Source organism: Zalophus californianus, chromosome 1, assembly GCF_009762305.2.
Source record: "Zalophus californianus isolate mZalCal1 chromosome 1, mZalCal1.pri.v2, whole genome shotgun sequence".
Taxonomy (NCBI): domain Eukaryota; kingdom Metazoa; phylum Chordata; class Mammalia; order Carnivora; family Otariidae; genus Zalophus; species Zalophus californianus.
This window is the reverse complement of record NC_045595.1, coordinates 37,357,059-37,373,626: the sequence shown is the minus strand read 5'-3', so window position 1 is coordinate 37,373,626 and position 16,568 is coordinate 37,357,059. Positions and strand designations below refer to the sequence as shown.

The 16,568-nt window shown below is 37.4% G+C and overlaps 1 protein-coding gene and 1 long non-coding RNA gene across 4 annotated transcripts in view; one reads left to right on the top strand and one right to left on the bottom strand.

Moving 5' to 3' along the window:
* The window catches only part of LOC118356102, a 132,961-nt gene extending 123,015 nt beyond the window's left edge, over positions 1 to 9,946 (bottom strand). For 2 of the 3 annotated variants that reach the window (XR_004819433.1, XR_004819435.1), the window contains exons 1-2: positions 9,727 to 9,879; positions 1,292 to 1,358 (exon numbers count right to left, since the gene is read on the bottom strand). This is a non-coding gene — a long non-coding RNA (uncharacterized LOC118356102). The other variant, XR_004819434.1, reaches the window with a different exon arrangement.
* MDFIC2 (MyoD family inhibitor domain containing 2) overlaps positions 1 to 16,568 on the top strand; it is a 111,740-nt gene that overhangs the window by 78,633 nt on the left and 16,539 nt on the right. The gene's annotated exons all lie outside the window — the stretch shown is intronic.

The following is a 16,568-nucleotide window of genomic DNA, read 5'->3' as shown; positions in this document are numbered from 1 at the left end:
TAAATACATATTTTAATGAAAGGACACACTGGTGAAAAGAATTTCTGTTGTTATACTCAGGATGAAATGGATCTTCCACATTATTTTACAGAATAAAGGGAACTATGCTGGTTGTTACTCAACTATGTTTACCTTCTTGTAAGAAATAATATAAGACATCAGTTGTTCAACATACATTATCATATCTACCAGTGGGACACAATATACTGTTAAGTGGGCAGCTCTCATGTCTAAGAACATGGATTCAAATCCTGGCCACATTCTATGATCTTAAGTAAATATCTCCAACTGTGGGGCCCCAATTTCTCAACCATTATAGTGGGGATGGCAGTAATAATACCTACTTCATAGCATTTCTTATAGGATAAAATTACATAATAAATATGCTCTATTCAAGTCCTGGAATTCAATACTAAATACTTCTAAATTATTGTATAATAAATACTGAAAAATATTCATTAATTAATTCACATATGAGTTGTACTGCATAACATTAGCCAGATTTATTAAGAGCAGTGGCTGTAAAAACCAAACCCTACTTTTTAGTGGACTAACTTAATAAAAGTTCATCCCAAGCCAAAGTTCAATGCAGGTAGATATTTTTGAGTTGCTGTCCACCATGTGGTGACTCAAGGATCCAGGCTGTTTTATCTTTTGGCTCTGCTACCCCCAGGGGGCTCCTCAGTTTTCTACTGCATTATTTTTTTCTTTTTCTTTTTTCTTTAAATTTAATTAGCCAACATATAGTACATCATTAGTTTCAGATTTAATGTTTAATAATTTATCAGTTGCTTAGAACACCCAGTGCTCATCACGTCAGGTGCCCTCCTTAATGCCAATCACCCAATTACCCCACCCCCAACCCACTACTGCATTTTTTGCTTAAAGCTGTCCATTACATAAAGAATAAAATGTGGAGAATCACGTGACATAGTTTAGAGGACAAACTTGCAAGTGTGGCACATCATTTTCGCCCACATCCCTTCCGCCAGAACAATTTGCATGACACCACCCAGATGCAAAAAACCACTGGAAAATGTTGTTTAACTTTGTGTCCAGAAAGAAGTACATTCAACTCAGTATGCATCCAAGTCACCAATCTTCATGAGCTAAAGATGGTATAATTGAGAATATTTTCCTTAGTCACATTTGAAGCATTGGATCCACCAATATATGTAAAGAAGGAACTTTCTGAATACATAAGGTTCATATATATATATATATATATATATATATATATATATATATATGCACCAGCACTGCTGACCACTAAATAGTCTTACACACTCACCTTACTTGGCAGTCTCTGGTTTTCCTTCTCCTTCGCTGGTTCCTCTTCTACAATGTGTACCAGGATGCTGGTAACAGAAAAAAAAAATTTTTACCAAAAGTTTTATGCTTTTTGCAAAAGAAAATGCACATCCTTCCTATCCTTCCTCTAGATTCATATCTTGATTTATCTTCTCTGGGAAGACCTTTTAACATGGAGGCTGTGAGCATCCCTCACTGGTAAGCCCATAACCTCTGTCATAGCATTTGGTACATGGAGTTCTCAGTGTCACTTTACCGGACTTGGCTACTGGAAGCTATCTGAAGACTGACTTAGGTTGTTATCTGAGTTTTTCCTCACCTACTACAATGTCTGCCACATAGTAGACACTCAATACCACTTACCAAATGAATGAAGGAATTTCGGGGTATAACCCAGCTGTACATTTTCATCAGTAAAGAAAACCATAATACAAATAAAACCTGAATACTCTCTATCAAAGAATAAATGATTCATGAAAAAACATCAGTGGGAGGAATATACATTTTTCTTTATTAAGTACAAAACTCTTTGTATTTTTGTTTTCAATTTTCAACACTTAGCACCATACTTTTAAAAAGTAAAAAATCTTGACTATTTCATCAGGATCCAGTACATTGACTTGGGAAATATTTTCCTACATATTTTAGCCAGAAGATAAGGACAAACAACTGAGAGCCAAGAGTCCCAGGGATTCTTCTCCCAGAACTTTTGTGCTATTGTTGAAAAACCGAGACCATCTCTGACTCTCTATTAGTGAGACATTATGTTTTTGGCAACTTAACATTAGTCAAAAGACAAATGGCTCCTTTTGAGGGATAAGAATGAATACTTAAGCTGCAGATAGTTAACTTTTCAAATTAAACTCTTGTTAAAATGTCTATGCTACCCAGAGCAATCTATACCTTCAATGCATTCCCGATCAAAATTCCAATGATATTTTTCAAAGTGCTGGAACAAACAATCCTAAAATTTGTATGGAATCAGAAAAGACCCCGAATCACCAAGGAAATGTTGAAAAAGAAAAACAAAGCTGGGGGCATCACGTTGCCTGATTTCAAGCGATATTGCAAAGCTGTGATCACCAAGACAGCATGGTACTGGCACAAAAACAGACATACAGACCAATGGAACAGAATAGAGAACCCAGATATGGACCCTCAACTCTATGGTCAAATAATCTTTGACAAAGCAGGAAAAAACATACAATGGAAAAAAGACAGTCTCTTCAGTAAATGGTGTTGGGAAAATTGGACAGCCACATGCAGAAGAATGAAACTTGACCATTCTCTAACACCATACACAAAGATAAACTCAAAATGGATGAAAGACCTCAGTGTGAAACAGGAATCCATCAAAATCCTAGAGGAGAACATAGGCAGTAACCTCTTTGACATCAGCTACAGCAACTTCTTTCAAGATACATCTCCAAAAGCTAGTGAAACAAAAGCAAAAATGAACTTTTGGGACTTCATCAAGATAAAAAGCCTCTGCACAGCAAAGGAAATAGTCAACAAAACAAAGAGGCAACCCACAGAATGGGAGAAGATATTTGCAAATAACACTACAGATAAAGGGCTGGTATCCAAGATCTATAAAGAACTTCTCAAATTCAACACCCAAAAAACAAATAATCAAGTCAAAAAAATGGGCAGAAGATATGAAAAGACACTTCTCTGAAGAAGACATGCAAATGGCTAGGAGACACATGAAAAAAATGTTCATCATCATTAGCCATCAGGGAAATTCAAATCAAAACCACACTGAGATACCACCTTACACCAGTTAGAATGGCAAAAATGGACTGGGAAAGAAACAACAAATGTTGGAGAGGTTGTGGAGAAAGGGGAACCCTCTTACACTGTTGGTGGGAATGCAAGTTGGTACAGCCACTTTGGAAAACAGTGTGGAGGTACCTCAAAAATTTAAAAATAGAGCTACTCTATGACCCAGCAATTGCACTCCTGGATATTTATCCCAAAGACACAGAGGTAGTGAAAAGAAGGGCCATATGCGCCCCAATGTTCATAGCAGCAATGTCCACAATAGCCAAACTGTGGAAAGAGCCGAGATGCCCTTCAACAGATGAATGGATAAAGAAGATGTGGTCCGTATATACAATGGAATATTACTCAGCCATCAGAAAGGATGAATACCCAACTTTTACATCAACACGGATGGGACTGGAGGAGATTATGCTAAGTGAAATAAGTCAAGCAGAGAAAGTCAATTATCATAGGGTTTCACTATTTGTGGAACATAAGGAACAGCATGGAGGACATTAGGAGAAGGAAGGGAAAAATGCGGGGGGCGGGAAATCGGAGGGAGAGACGAACCATGAGAGACTATGGACTCTGAGAAACAAACAGGGTTTTAGAGGGGAGGGGGTTGGGGGGATGGGTTAGCCTGGTGATGAGTATTAAGGAGGGCACGTACTACATGGAGCACTGGGTGTTATACGAAAACAATGGATTGTGGATCACAACATCAAAACTAATGATGTATTATATGGTGACTAACATAACATAATAAAATTTAAAAGAGTTCAAAAAAAAAACTTTCATCAGAGACAAAAGATTTTGTCAAGGTTTTTTCCATATACAGTGAAACACAACATGATAGAGCATTAGGTCTCTTCAGTATTTTTATATTACTATAATACTTTAGATCTTGCTATCGATATTCACCTTTGAAGAATGTTTCTTCATATCAAAACTTCTAAAACTTAGGGGCACTAAAGACTACTGCTAGTACCTTATCCAGTCCCAAATAGTGAAATATTTAGCACACGTTATTCTAGTAATAGTGACAACCTATTCAAATTGAGATTAAAGTTTCTCCTTTGCATATCTATTGCTCACTAATTACTATCACAATACTACTATATTATCAATATTACCCATTATAGTACATGTACTATTAATATTACTATTTACCTATGACATCTACTTTATCAAAGGCAGTGCATTGTAGTAGAAAAAAGCTCACCTTCTTTTCTGAAACCAGACTTTCTGGTTTAAATCCCAACTGCACCTCTCACGAGCTGTAATTTTAATTCACAACTTATATTATCTTTCTGTGCCTCAGCCTCCTGATATGTAAAATGTGGATAGTAATAATGTTTAGCCCCTAGGGTTAAGGTAAGGATTTAGATCTGCTTATACATCGAAAGCCTTATGGAATATTGGTACATCAAAAGCCTCTAGAAATATTTAGCGATTATTACCTACTGAGAGAGTAATACATGTTCATCTTTTCTATATTCTTATTTCTGTTTTCCCCCCATCCTAAATTAATCTGTCTTCTATCCTTCCTCATGTATTGAAATTATTCTAACAAACATCACCAAATTGCCAAACTCATTGGTTTGGTTTCCATCTGGAAATATTACTGCTTTCTTTGTAGCATGTGGTCCTTTTAACCAGACTCTTTTTCTTAAAATGTTCTCATCTCTTGGGCAAGGAGAAGAGGTATGGAAAGACTCAGAGAGACTGACATCACAGTGGCTTAGAGAAAAACAGTGTAAGGAGAAGGCAGTGACTGGTTTACATGTTAATTTGGAAGAGAGCAGACAAATAACAATAACTAGAATCCTGGACTCCAGTCTACTTTCCCTACAATCCATCCTTCATATTGGCCTTTCTGAGACAAAGATATGATCTTGTTTTATTCCTACTTAAAACCTTTATTTCAGGCTCTGCAATAGGAGTTAAAGGAATTTGGATATAGTTTGTATGTTTGGGGGGTAGGGGTGGATCACCTGTATCATATGTCTGAATATAGTGCATTTTTCCAAGAGAAGATCCACATATTCCCTTGGGATCCATCTCTCCTAGATTGCAAGAACCACCGCCCCAGTGGCTAAAGTCTAAAATCCATAAGAAAAGATAAAAATCTTCATCTTAACGCTCACCAGTCCCTTTCTCTCCTCCCCCTACCCCCCCCCCATGATCTTACCATGCTCTACTAAACACTGTTTTTCACACTTCCAAGGTGTACAAACTTTGTCTACTTCATGGAATGTTCCTGCTTTTAATTGCCAACTGGCAATTGAATACTAATTTTTTAGGACTCAATGAAAATTTCATCTTCTCTTAGATATTTTTCTGCATGACATCCAACATAATTGCAAATTCCTGAATTTTGTACCCACAGAACTGTGTACATACCTCTATTATCTGCTTATCATATGCTCCTGAAGTTGTCTGAATGCCTGTCGCCCCACTGAATAGTGAACTCTGAAGGCAGGGCCAGGTCTTTTTCATCTCTGTGTATCTACCAGCACTTAGCCTATTGCCGGGTACTTTATAAAGAGCCTATAAATGTTTCCTAAATGAGTGAGTGAATTCCTGGTTGCTGTCTTGCTTCCAATTCATCTGTTAGGTGAGGTACTGTATGGTTTTTACTTAAATAAATGCTGGTTAACCCACATAGCTATCATACCCTTCCATATAGAGGTGAATTCAGGAATAAAGTGCTATGCTTCATACCACTTCGAAATTGTTTTAAATCATGTCAACATCCTATCAGTAACCAACTTAGTAGTTGCTGAAGGAACAATGATTTGATGCCATGCTTTTTTAAGTCCAAGGAGGCCAGTACTCCCTCCAGTGGCATCATCTGTCAAAAACGGGGCTCGTGGTGATGTTATTTCAACAATAGCCCCACCATATATCCTGAATTGTTAGAGGGCAAAAGTGTGGTACAAGTCACATGCATAGCTAGAGGGGGAGAAACTGAGTCAGAAGTGATAATATTTTAAAAGACATAACTCTAAAGTACTTTTGTTCTTAGCACTAAAGTATACTTTCACTCCATTGTTTCATCTTTGTGGATTTAAAAAAACATCAAACCTCTTTTGATCCAGAGGAGATACAAAATTTTCTTATGAGGGTATTTAAAGAAGTTAGAATTAGGAATGCTTCTGGCATCTCCACTTCATACAGAGGAAAAGATTTTGAAGCAGGGAGAACATAAACAGTATACACTAACTCTTGACACACCATTGCTTTCTTAAACTAGAATAATAAAAATTTGCAAATGAACAAAAGAGTGGGAGGTAGATATCTGATTTACAATGTTTTTGAGATAAAGAACACTATAAAAAAGATCAATGTGAATAATAAAGCATTGTTAACTGAGTCATGACATTTCTATTCTAGTGACAATTGAACAGCAGAACTGCAAATGAGCACCTTGTGCCACTTTCAAAGTGGGAAGAAGACATATAATTATAATTCTTACACTGACGAGAATTCGAGAAAATCTGGGGAAAAGTTTATTGAAAAACATATTGACATATCGGTATTATAAATTACTTTCTCTTATTAGATAAAAAAAAATTCTTTTGTTGGCTAGCTCATCATGGCACAAAAGGTGTTTCATGAAAAGACATCCCTGCCTTAAAAATCCTTTCCTTACACTGAAAAATATCTACCATATATTTATTCCGTAACTTTTGCAACATGCAAGCTGTATCAGAGAAATATATTTTCAACCAGTTTTAACCTCCATTGTCTTGAGCGCATGTATCAACACTGTCATGTCACTTACCGAAAATCCTCACAGAAACCTTGTATTTAGTCAAAACTAATGAATCTGTTTTAACACCCTTTACGAAAGTAAAAGAAGATATGATATTATGTTTTCACTTAACATACATTTTCATCCATCTCCTTTCTTTGTTGGCTGGTTCACGGGGCGGGGGGGGGGGGGAAGCTGCAAAAATTACAGGGATGTTATCAACTGTAGTGTTTTAATAGAGAACCGAATGGAAAATGGCATTTTGCTGAGTGAACTTCTAAATGAATTTAAAAAAAAAAAAGAAGAAGAAGAAGAAGGGTGAATTTTCTCCTGATGTTTAACTCCACTGAAGTCTCGGAGGGTAGACTCCCAAGCGTTGTCGGAAGCTCTCTAACTGACCCCATTATTACGTCTGGCACTTGGGAAGGTGAAGGGGCAGTTGTAAAGTCGGACACAGAGTGAGCACTGCGGAAATTATAGTGTGGCGCTAAATGTATCCTCTGCAGGGTGCTTTCCTATCTTCAGAGAACACACTCATTAAGTGCTGCCAACAAGAAAACTAAGCATTTTTCTTTATAAAGAAGTGCCACCTTTTATGGAACATCTGGAGCTCATCCAAAGGGCTTCCAGAATAGGTGGAAGAACATAATGAAGCTGAACGGCTCAGCCACTGAGGTTTTCACATCAACTGCAGCATGGAGTCATGGCTACACAGGAACCAGGATTATTCACCTATCATTATAATGTGCTTGGAAGACCCAGGAAGAAATGCGATGTGTCTGGTCCATGTAACATCCTTAGCTGGCCCTTGGAATCAGTCTGCAAAAGGCCTACTTACACACTTAGAGGAAAATATGTCTTGGCTCCTTATTATGGTTGACTAAGCCCGTTTTGTCCACACACCATTATTTCCCCTCTGCCTATTAGTGATAAAGATAGACCCGGGGATTTGGTTTTTTACATTAACCTGGTGTTTTCCACAATGTCTGCTGTGATAAAGAATAAAGATTAAGACACGCAGGAAATATATAGACTATAGACATGGCATTCTTGTATATATCCAATGCAGATAGCATAACAGTTTATACTCGATAAGACAAGAAAACCACAAGAATAGGCAGGGAAAGGAGGGCACAAAAGTCAGATTGACTAAGCGTATCAAAGAAAGAGCACAAGGAAAGAGGAACAAAGATTAGGTCTCAAAGAGGGATCATAACAACAAATTCATCCATGAGGAAAACAAAACAAAACAAAACACTGAAAGTACCCCAAAGCATCCCAACCTTCATTTGTATGTGATTTAAGCTGAATGCATGCAAGCTTGTGGTTGATGTGGTTCTGCTCCGTGGTGCTCTCAAACTTGGCTAGTACACATCGGAAAAAGAAATTTCCTAGACTTAAGTTTTGGAGATGAACCTGGGGCAGGGCACCAACCTTTACGACTCATTATGACAAGTCCAGAGTACAAGGACTTGTCAACAGAGTCCTCATGTTTCTAGGGGAAGAGAACTTTGATCCTTCCAATTCGAGATGCCACAATTAATTTCCTTGAAATCTCGACCAAAAAAAGTTTGCTTAGAATGGGAAAGGGGCTCATTTCGATTCTAACTATAACTTCTTAATCATATGTGGGGTCAAATTACTGGACTCAAGTGTTTATATCCACGCTTTGCACTTATCTCAGTGGATTTTAAGGAATCTGTGCAGAGATAGATGGTAGCAAGAGTTTGAACGAACTGGGTTTGAGTTCTGGTTGAGTGACCTGGGTACAAAGCCAGTTGCAGTTGCTTCGTGGCTCATAATAGGTGCACAATAAATGAAAACTTGAGCCAAAAGTCTTGCTTTCACATATTAACATCCTGCTGCAAATAGACTAATACAGAATAATGAGAATCACCTGAAGCAGGTGGCAGACAGGTAGCCATAAGACATGCCAAGTTTCCCATCACTCTCTGTTGAATGGAATTTACTTGAAATTAAAGTCTGTACTTACAGAATCAGAAATCCTGAGAGTATAACACAGCAATCAGTGTTTTAACACGTACTCCAGGTGATTGTGATGAATGCTAAAGTTTAAGAATCACTGCCTAGGTATTATAAAACAAGGTCTTGGTGGGCTTATGCCAATATACTGTATAAACTGTTTACATACTCCAGTTGGACTCAACAAGCTGACCACCGGTAAAGGTGTTCCTCTCAAAGCAACCTTGACAATAGTAAATGTATTTTCTTTAAAATATCAGCAGTATCTTCTGACTTATGGAGCTCTCTTACAGAAAAAAAAAAAAAAAAACAACTCTCTCATTCTGGCACAGTTACTGAATTGGACTCACCTGGTATATTTATACTTGTTTGTATCACCAAGGGACAACTTCAAACAAAGCATGGCTGGCTCATTTCAGGTTTAAATATTCCATTAGCTAAGTAGTAAGTTAAGTTCATGTAACCCAGGAGGCCCTATGGTTCCATTTTAAGTATTATTCCTTTAGAATTTCTGTTACTGTTTTCAACCTTTTGAGCTTCTGCAAATGTATTTGGCATTCAATTAAAGTGAGATTAATCCAAAGCAGAGGTAGCACTAGTAGAGCTGTGTTCGTTGAAAGCCTAGCCATCCAAAGTACTAAATTATAAGCACATAGACACAAACAAATCCATAAATATCAATTATTTAAAATTATTTAAAATGCATAGTTTTATATAACTCATTTGACAAAAATACAAATGCCAATGAGCTCTTAACAATAAACTATAATGACTAGCTTTACCTTTATGGCAACATAAATGTATTTCAGAAGATGAAGACCTGGAATTTCAAAGAGTACCCATCTCCGGTTGCCAAGAATTCCAATTTTACCCAAACCTCCAAGCTTCTCTTGCTGTGATTGTACTCCTACCTTAGATCTTAGATTTCCAGAGGAAAAAAACCAGCAGAACTTCGTTGTCCTGTCCGCTTGAGGGGGAGCATGGGAACATAAAATTACCTAGAGAAACCTAAAGCATAAAGGGTTGGTGTGGTTAATACTGTTATTTACTAAACTGGATAGAGCCAGAGCACTCACCTACTAGACCTACAGGGTGTCAGCCAGGCTCAAGAGTGGTGGTGGTGGTGGTGGTGTTACTATGACAACCTAATTGCTAGAGCCTCTTAAAGGGGCAATCAGGTAGTTAATCCACCCAACTGATAGGATGAGGACCAGCCCTCATCCTCTAACTGAGCGATGCCCTGTAAATATGGAAGATGGCCTTAACAATGATAGCTTGGCATAATCATATGCATCAGAGTCCCAGAAAGTGGGACAACAGCCAAATTCCCAGCATACACAATCTCACTGTCCTTCTTCCCCCTTCATTTGAACCTTGGCCTACCTGGGGAATTCTGACCAGCTATTAATCATTAAGCAGAATTACACTGGCAAAAAAATTAGGTTAAAGATGGCATAGAAGAGTTGCCTGTGGGCAATCTACCCATTGACCTGTTTGGCTCCTTTAAATACACCATAAAGTCCCCAAAGGCACAATTATGTCTTACTCACCTTTGTATCCCCCCACATATACCACAGTGGTTAAGAGGAAAAACTGTAGCTGCCAAATACCTAAATTCAAATTCTTACCCCGATCTTTACTAGCTTAGGAATACAACAGTGAATAAGGCGCAGCCCCCTTCCTCGCTAGGAAAACTGAACTTGTAATAACTTCCTCATTGGGTTATTGTGAGGATTAAATGAGAATCCATTCAAAGCTTCTCATAGTGTGAAGCAAATGCTAACTATCATTACTTTTATTATTATAGCAAGAGCTGAATGAATGAATGAATGGATGGATGGATGAATTGGTGTGTGGGAAATGAAACTGACTGACATCTACAGTCCATTCCACATCTAAAATTCTATAATTCTATTTAGTTTCCAAAGAGCTCCATCTCTGAAAACTTCTTATCTGAAAATATTGCACCAGTGCTGGTTATTATCGTGCCTGATTCAGATGCAATGTAATATACAAAAGTGCACAGGACTAGAAGCCAGAGAACCATATTTAAGCATTCGATTACCTGCCATTTAGTAAGCAGACACACACCTACATTCATTCGACTTCTATGCCAAGCCCTGTGCTAAGCTCAGGGACACCAAGGCATAGGCCCCTTCCCTCAATAGTGGGAAAGATGCACTTATCACAGAATGTTATGGAAGCACAGAAATGACCTTCTTTTTCAAGGGTTAGGGAAGGCTGAGGTGTCCACGAGGGCAGAAATGGATTTCATTCATCCTTGTATTCCCAGCACCTGGAAGGATTTCCAAGTACAGTAGCAGTTGACAAATAGTTGTTAAATAAAGTACCATTTCCTCTGAGTCTCGAATGACGAGCAGGAGTTCAGCAAGGTGAGGCAAGAAGGGAACTCTAAGTAGAAAGAATGACCTTGTAAAGGGCACTCACAAAATTGGGAGGTACAAATGTATGTGTGTGGGGAGGGTCGGAACGGAAGAAATCACAGAGAAATGAGATAGTGGCTATGAAAGTGATGTGAACTGAAAGCGTACGGCCGTTTTGTTCCTGTGCCGATCTCTGCCCTCGTTCTGACCTCTTTGGCATCCATGTAGTTCTAAGATGTGTTCCTCATTCACCGGCTCCAGTGTCCTGTCCAAACTACTTTCATTCTCCTTTCTCCTTTCTTTATGAAAATATTTTAGAAATTCGCTTAAGAATAAAAATATACAATACTTGCCTTCATCATTCCATTTGTTAAAAAAAGGAAGTACGTCTAGCACTTTCCAAAAAAGAAAATTATCGATGTCTACACACTGACCACTCTAGCCACTAATGTTTCCATTCGACTGTCTTCTTTCCTAATCCACATCATCACGTTAGCACATTTTAGCACTCATTTTAAAGATCCTCATTTTTAATTTGTCACTTATAAAAGGACTATTTCTTCAATGAAGCAATATATCCTTCTGAGCTTTTTGGACAGCCCTTTGCACTGAAATACTCATTGCAGAAAACTTACTTGAAAGACTCAGAAAACTGGAAAATTCATGCTTATTTGGAAAATTCAAAAAACACTTCTGTGAGTGGAGGTTTTATCGGAGCATCATCGGAGTAATTTCCAGGTTACTGCCACAATCAAGAATAAAAATCATGCAAAGGTTTTCTTCGTCTACACCCAGATATCATCTTAAAAGGAGACCAAACACTTCCACGCACTTCCTGGTTTCTGGCTTTGTAGCCTCCGGTTCAAGTTGGTTTTGAACACTGAAATTCACCCCAACAATGTCAATGTAATTCCTGGGGACGATCTGTCATCTTTCCTTACCTCAGCTTCTCAAAACTTGAGTTCCTGATTTTGTTTTTGCTGCCTCACAAAGTGCAAATATGACTCTGAATAGTTTTTCCAAGAAAGTTTTCATTGCTTTTCTCTGGGGTAGGACATTTTCTTCTGACAGTGCATGATGAGAATGCCTTATTGGACTTTTGCACAGAAAAGTTGAGTGGATTGAGGATAAAATTATCAAGGCATAATTTTATTCCCTCAAAATTGAGAAAATGTTGTACGGCTGTTTTCTGGTACTGAGTTTTATGCAAGAAGGATTGGGGGAAAACCTCAGGACAGGTCTTTCTATAGTTTTGCTTGTCTATGTGTTTGAAAAAAATCTTTACTTTTGTAACTCAAAATACTTTCTAGGATTGTAGGTCTCTTTTTCCTAAATTTTAGACAGTGAGGTACACAATCAAAAATTGTTTCTACTAAAAAAAAATGTTTCTACTTAGAAGATAAACTTCAGGATTATCTCTGAACAAAGCTTATATTTAAATTGCTTTGGTTTCTTCTTTGGAAAACTTTTTTATTAGATGACAGCTGTGTGTTCTGACCTGTGTATTAGTGTCATTTTTGCTATCACAGCTTGAATCATGTGTTTTTTACTTTTGAACCATGGGAAAGTTTTTCATATTTGCTCTCCACATTACTACTGATATTTTCTGCAGTGTCAATTCTGTGTTTTGCTGCTGCTCAGGCAGATTTTAATTCTCTATGTACAATTTTGACTTTTTCAGAATCTTTAATTTCACCATGTCCTTTTGGATCTATCTTGCAGGCTTTTCATCCCAATTTGCCTTTTGAGATTATCTTTTCTTTTCTTCAGAGAGCTCTTCATGCAACCTAATGAGAACCTTGAACAGTTTTTGAAAGTTTCCTTCTGTTTCTTGTAACAAACCCTATCTGGATTGGTTAGAGTGGCAGAGAATTCTAGCTCTCTGGTCAGGTCACCAAGCACACCTTTTCAAAAGCCATGGCAGCCCAGTTTTCGGGTTCCTGAGCCAGGAACAGAGAAATAAAGGCTGTTCATTTCCCTCTCAGTGTAAGCACCAGACTGATTGAATTCTTCAGGTCAATTCTAATGGGTTGATATTTGGTGTAAATATTCCCCAGGCCAAAATAATATGTATTTTGTAGACGTGAGCATTTTTCTTTCTTTTTTTTTTTGTCACAAGTATTTTAGAAGGAAACTAGCAGAAGGTGTATCAAGGCTTACTAAACTGGAAGCCTTGATTACAATGACTATTTGACCTCTGGAAATTATTTTTAAACCTGTCATCATTAATAAATGGAATAATTAGACAATTTTTCTAAAGGAGACTTTTTTCCCCTTCAAATGGCCCAAACACTTCATAGAATTGTCCTGTTATTTTTAAGACCTGAAATTTTAACCTAACTTTGTGCTAGCTTGTTTTAACACTCTCAAATATATTCGGAATAGTCTACCTTAACATGCTTGAATGTTGAATATTTTATGCTTGGACAAAGAGCAAACTGTAGGTCTTTCGCCAAGCACAGTCAATGTACTTGAGTATGGGTTACCAAAAACGCTGGAGATTTTTTTTTCTATTTATTGTTATAGCTCAAATCCTTGTGTCTCTGGTAGGCTTTAAGTGACATAAATATGCATTTCCATCTGCACATCCTTGTCAGGAATAGTTCTGCTGGGAGGTGTTATGCCACCCAAGTACTTCCAGAATAGAGTCTGTTAATCCTGTTACCACTATAGAAACTCAGAGGAAAAGTCTACTCAGGCCACTACTGCAGCTGCTGTGGCTGTAAATGTTCCAGCAACCACACCCTGGGTACCAAAAGGAAGCTTAAGAAAATTGATTTTCCTTCAGGTGAAGGGGGATAGAGAGAGAGCTGACCTTAGTCTATTACTTAAACCAGTGGTCTCCAAAGTTTTTATTGTAAACTTTTATCAGTAAAAAAAAGGGGGGATAGCAAGCCCACCATACACACACACACACACAACCATACACACACACACACACACACACACAACAATGGACACATATGCTGCCATATTAACTGCTATATACATCATAAAATATGCAAAAATGGCTACTATACTGGGATTTTTTAAAAGTCGACATAAAATAGATGCTCCAACCCCACTGGATAGTTTTGCAATTCCGCTAGGTCTATATATGCCACTTTGGAGACCACAGGGTTAACTTCTAGCAGGTGGTTCCACCAGGAAAATAAATCTCAACCCCTCAGTTAGATTCGCAGATTCCATAATACATTGGGCATATGCTGTGGGCAAAAAGGAGTTGTGAATAAACAGGTCGTTTGTTTCTCCTGCTTACTTCTTGCCCTCCCTTCCAGTGTGGCTTGACTTCTGGCCTCCCCAGGGTCTCTGTGGAGAATATAGCTCTATTCTCCATTTATCCAGGTGTATCATGGATGGATACTAACTGGTCAAAGCCTCAAAGTAAACAGGGAGCCTCCAAATTCTGTCAACTGATATGTCACAGAGCCCTTGTGACACAAAGGCAATAACCAGCTAAATAAACTAAATTCAATTGTCAATCATCCAATAAACATTGTTCAACAAGAATCTCTTGATCTACAAACACAAAATGAGTCTTTACCTACCTAATCTGTATAATGCAGGGGATCTCAGAATTACCCATGAATTGAGTTGTGGAACAAAGATTCCTCAGAAAGGGCAGTGAATATGAAAAAAAACCTTCTACTTCTCAGGATAGTGAAAGACTATCTTTATGGATGTAGAAAATTTGGAAACTTGACTCAAGTTCTTTTCAAACTGATAAAAGTAAATTATTTTATTGGTAAAATCTAGAATTGGCCTGAGAACAGCAAACTTCTTCCAATCCCTGTTGGTGTAAGTATAAATTGACACGATCTTTCTGGAAGGCAATAACTTGTACATTATATTCAGGGCTTTAGAAATCTGGCCATTAATGCAATAAGTCATTCCCTATGAATTTAACCTATATAAACAAATAGACATATGAAAATATTCATGAAGATAATGTTTAAGGGTATTTAAAGTAGCAAAAATAGGAAACAATCTATTTTTTTATTGAATGGGGAAATTTTTAAATAATTTATGATACACCATGCAAGGAATGCTATGCATTCTTTGACTCCTTATTTATTAAGTACCAACTATGTCCCAAAACCTCTTCTAGGATATAGCAATTAATTAATACAGACAAAGCTCTCATAAAGGTGATATTTTAGTATAGGGTAGAAGAGACTTGAACTCAAGTGAATCAACAAACACATAAACTAAACATTTTCAGAATACTGGAAAGCACTATGAGGGCAATGAGACATAGAATTCGCTGGTGGTGAGAGCCTGGGACTACTTTATATATGGATTTCTCAGCCTCAGTACTAGGGACATTTGAAACCATAGTCTTTATGTTTTATTTGGGCAGGGTGGGGGAGAAGGAGTTCTTGTGCCTTGAAGGATGTTTAGCAGCATCCCCTGGGCTACTCACCCTACTAAATGCACTCACCCCAATCATGACAATAAAATATGTCTCCAGCCATTGCCAGAATCTGTCCCTATTGAGAAATATTGCTTTAGATTTAGTGTAAGAGAAGGCCTCTCCCAGGAGGTGACATGTGAGTTGAGACCTGAGGATGTTTTTAAATAATCTTTAGGATATAGAGAAATGCTTCTGATATAATGGTAACATATATAATATATTCAATAAAATCCCAATACTGTTTTTTCTTTTTAAATCTCTATCTAGAAGACAATATAGCATCGTGGTAGAAGCTTGGACTTGGAGCCAGATGGCTAAGTTAAAATCACAGCTTCATCGCTTACTACTTGTGTGACCTTGAGTAAATTACTTCACATCCCTGTACTTAAGTGTCCCCATCCAAAAAATGGGGATGGCACCAGCAGTACCTACCACAGAGTTGCTGGGAGTATTAAATGAGTTCATTTATGCAAAGGTCCTAAAAGAGTGAGTGGCACATCTTGGAAGTACTGTGTATAATATATATAATATATTAAAGTGGGTGACACATCTTGCAAGTAGTAGACATATGATATATCTATTAGAATATATTAAAATTAGAATGTATATAAATATATTTTTCTGCTATGATTTTAATGTATATAATATACACATATTCCAGATCTGACATATATATAGATATATATTCACCAAATATTTCCATTGTCTTTTTGTGAAACAAATATAATAATGTGTTAATAATGGTAGAATTACAGGGGATTTTATTTTCTTTGTGCCTTTTTATATTCTTCACAGTTTTACAGATATAAATGCAAATGTTGCCTTCAAATCAAAATAAAAATTAATATGTATTTTAGCACAAAAGAGAATTTTTAGACTTTCATCAGTATTAACTGGCATATCGAGAGTGGGGGAGGAAGACCGATGGAAGATGTGCTTAGAAAACCTGTCCCAG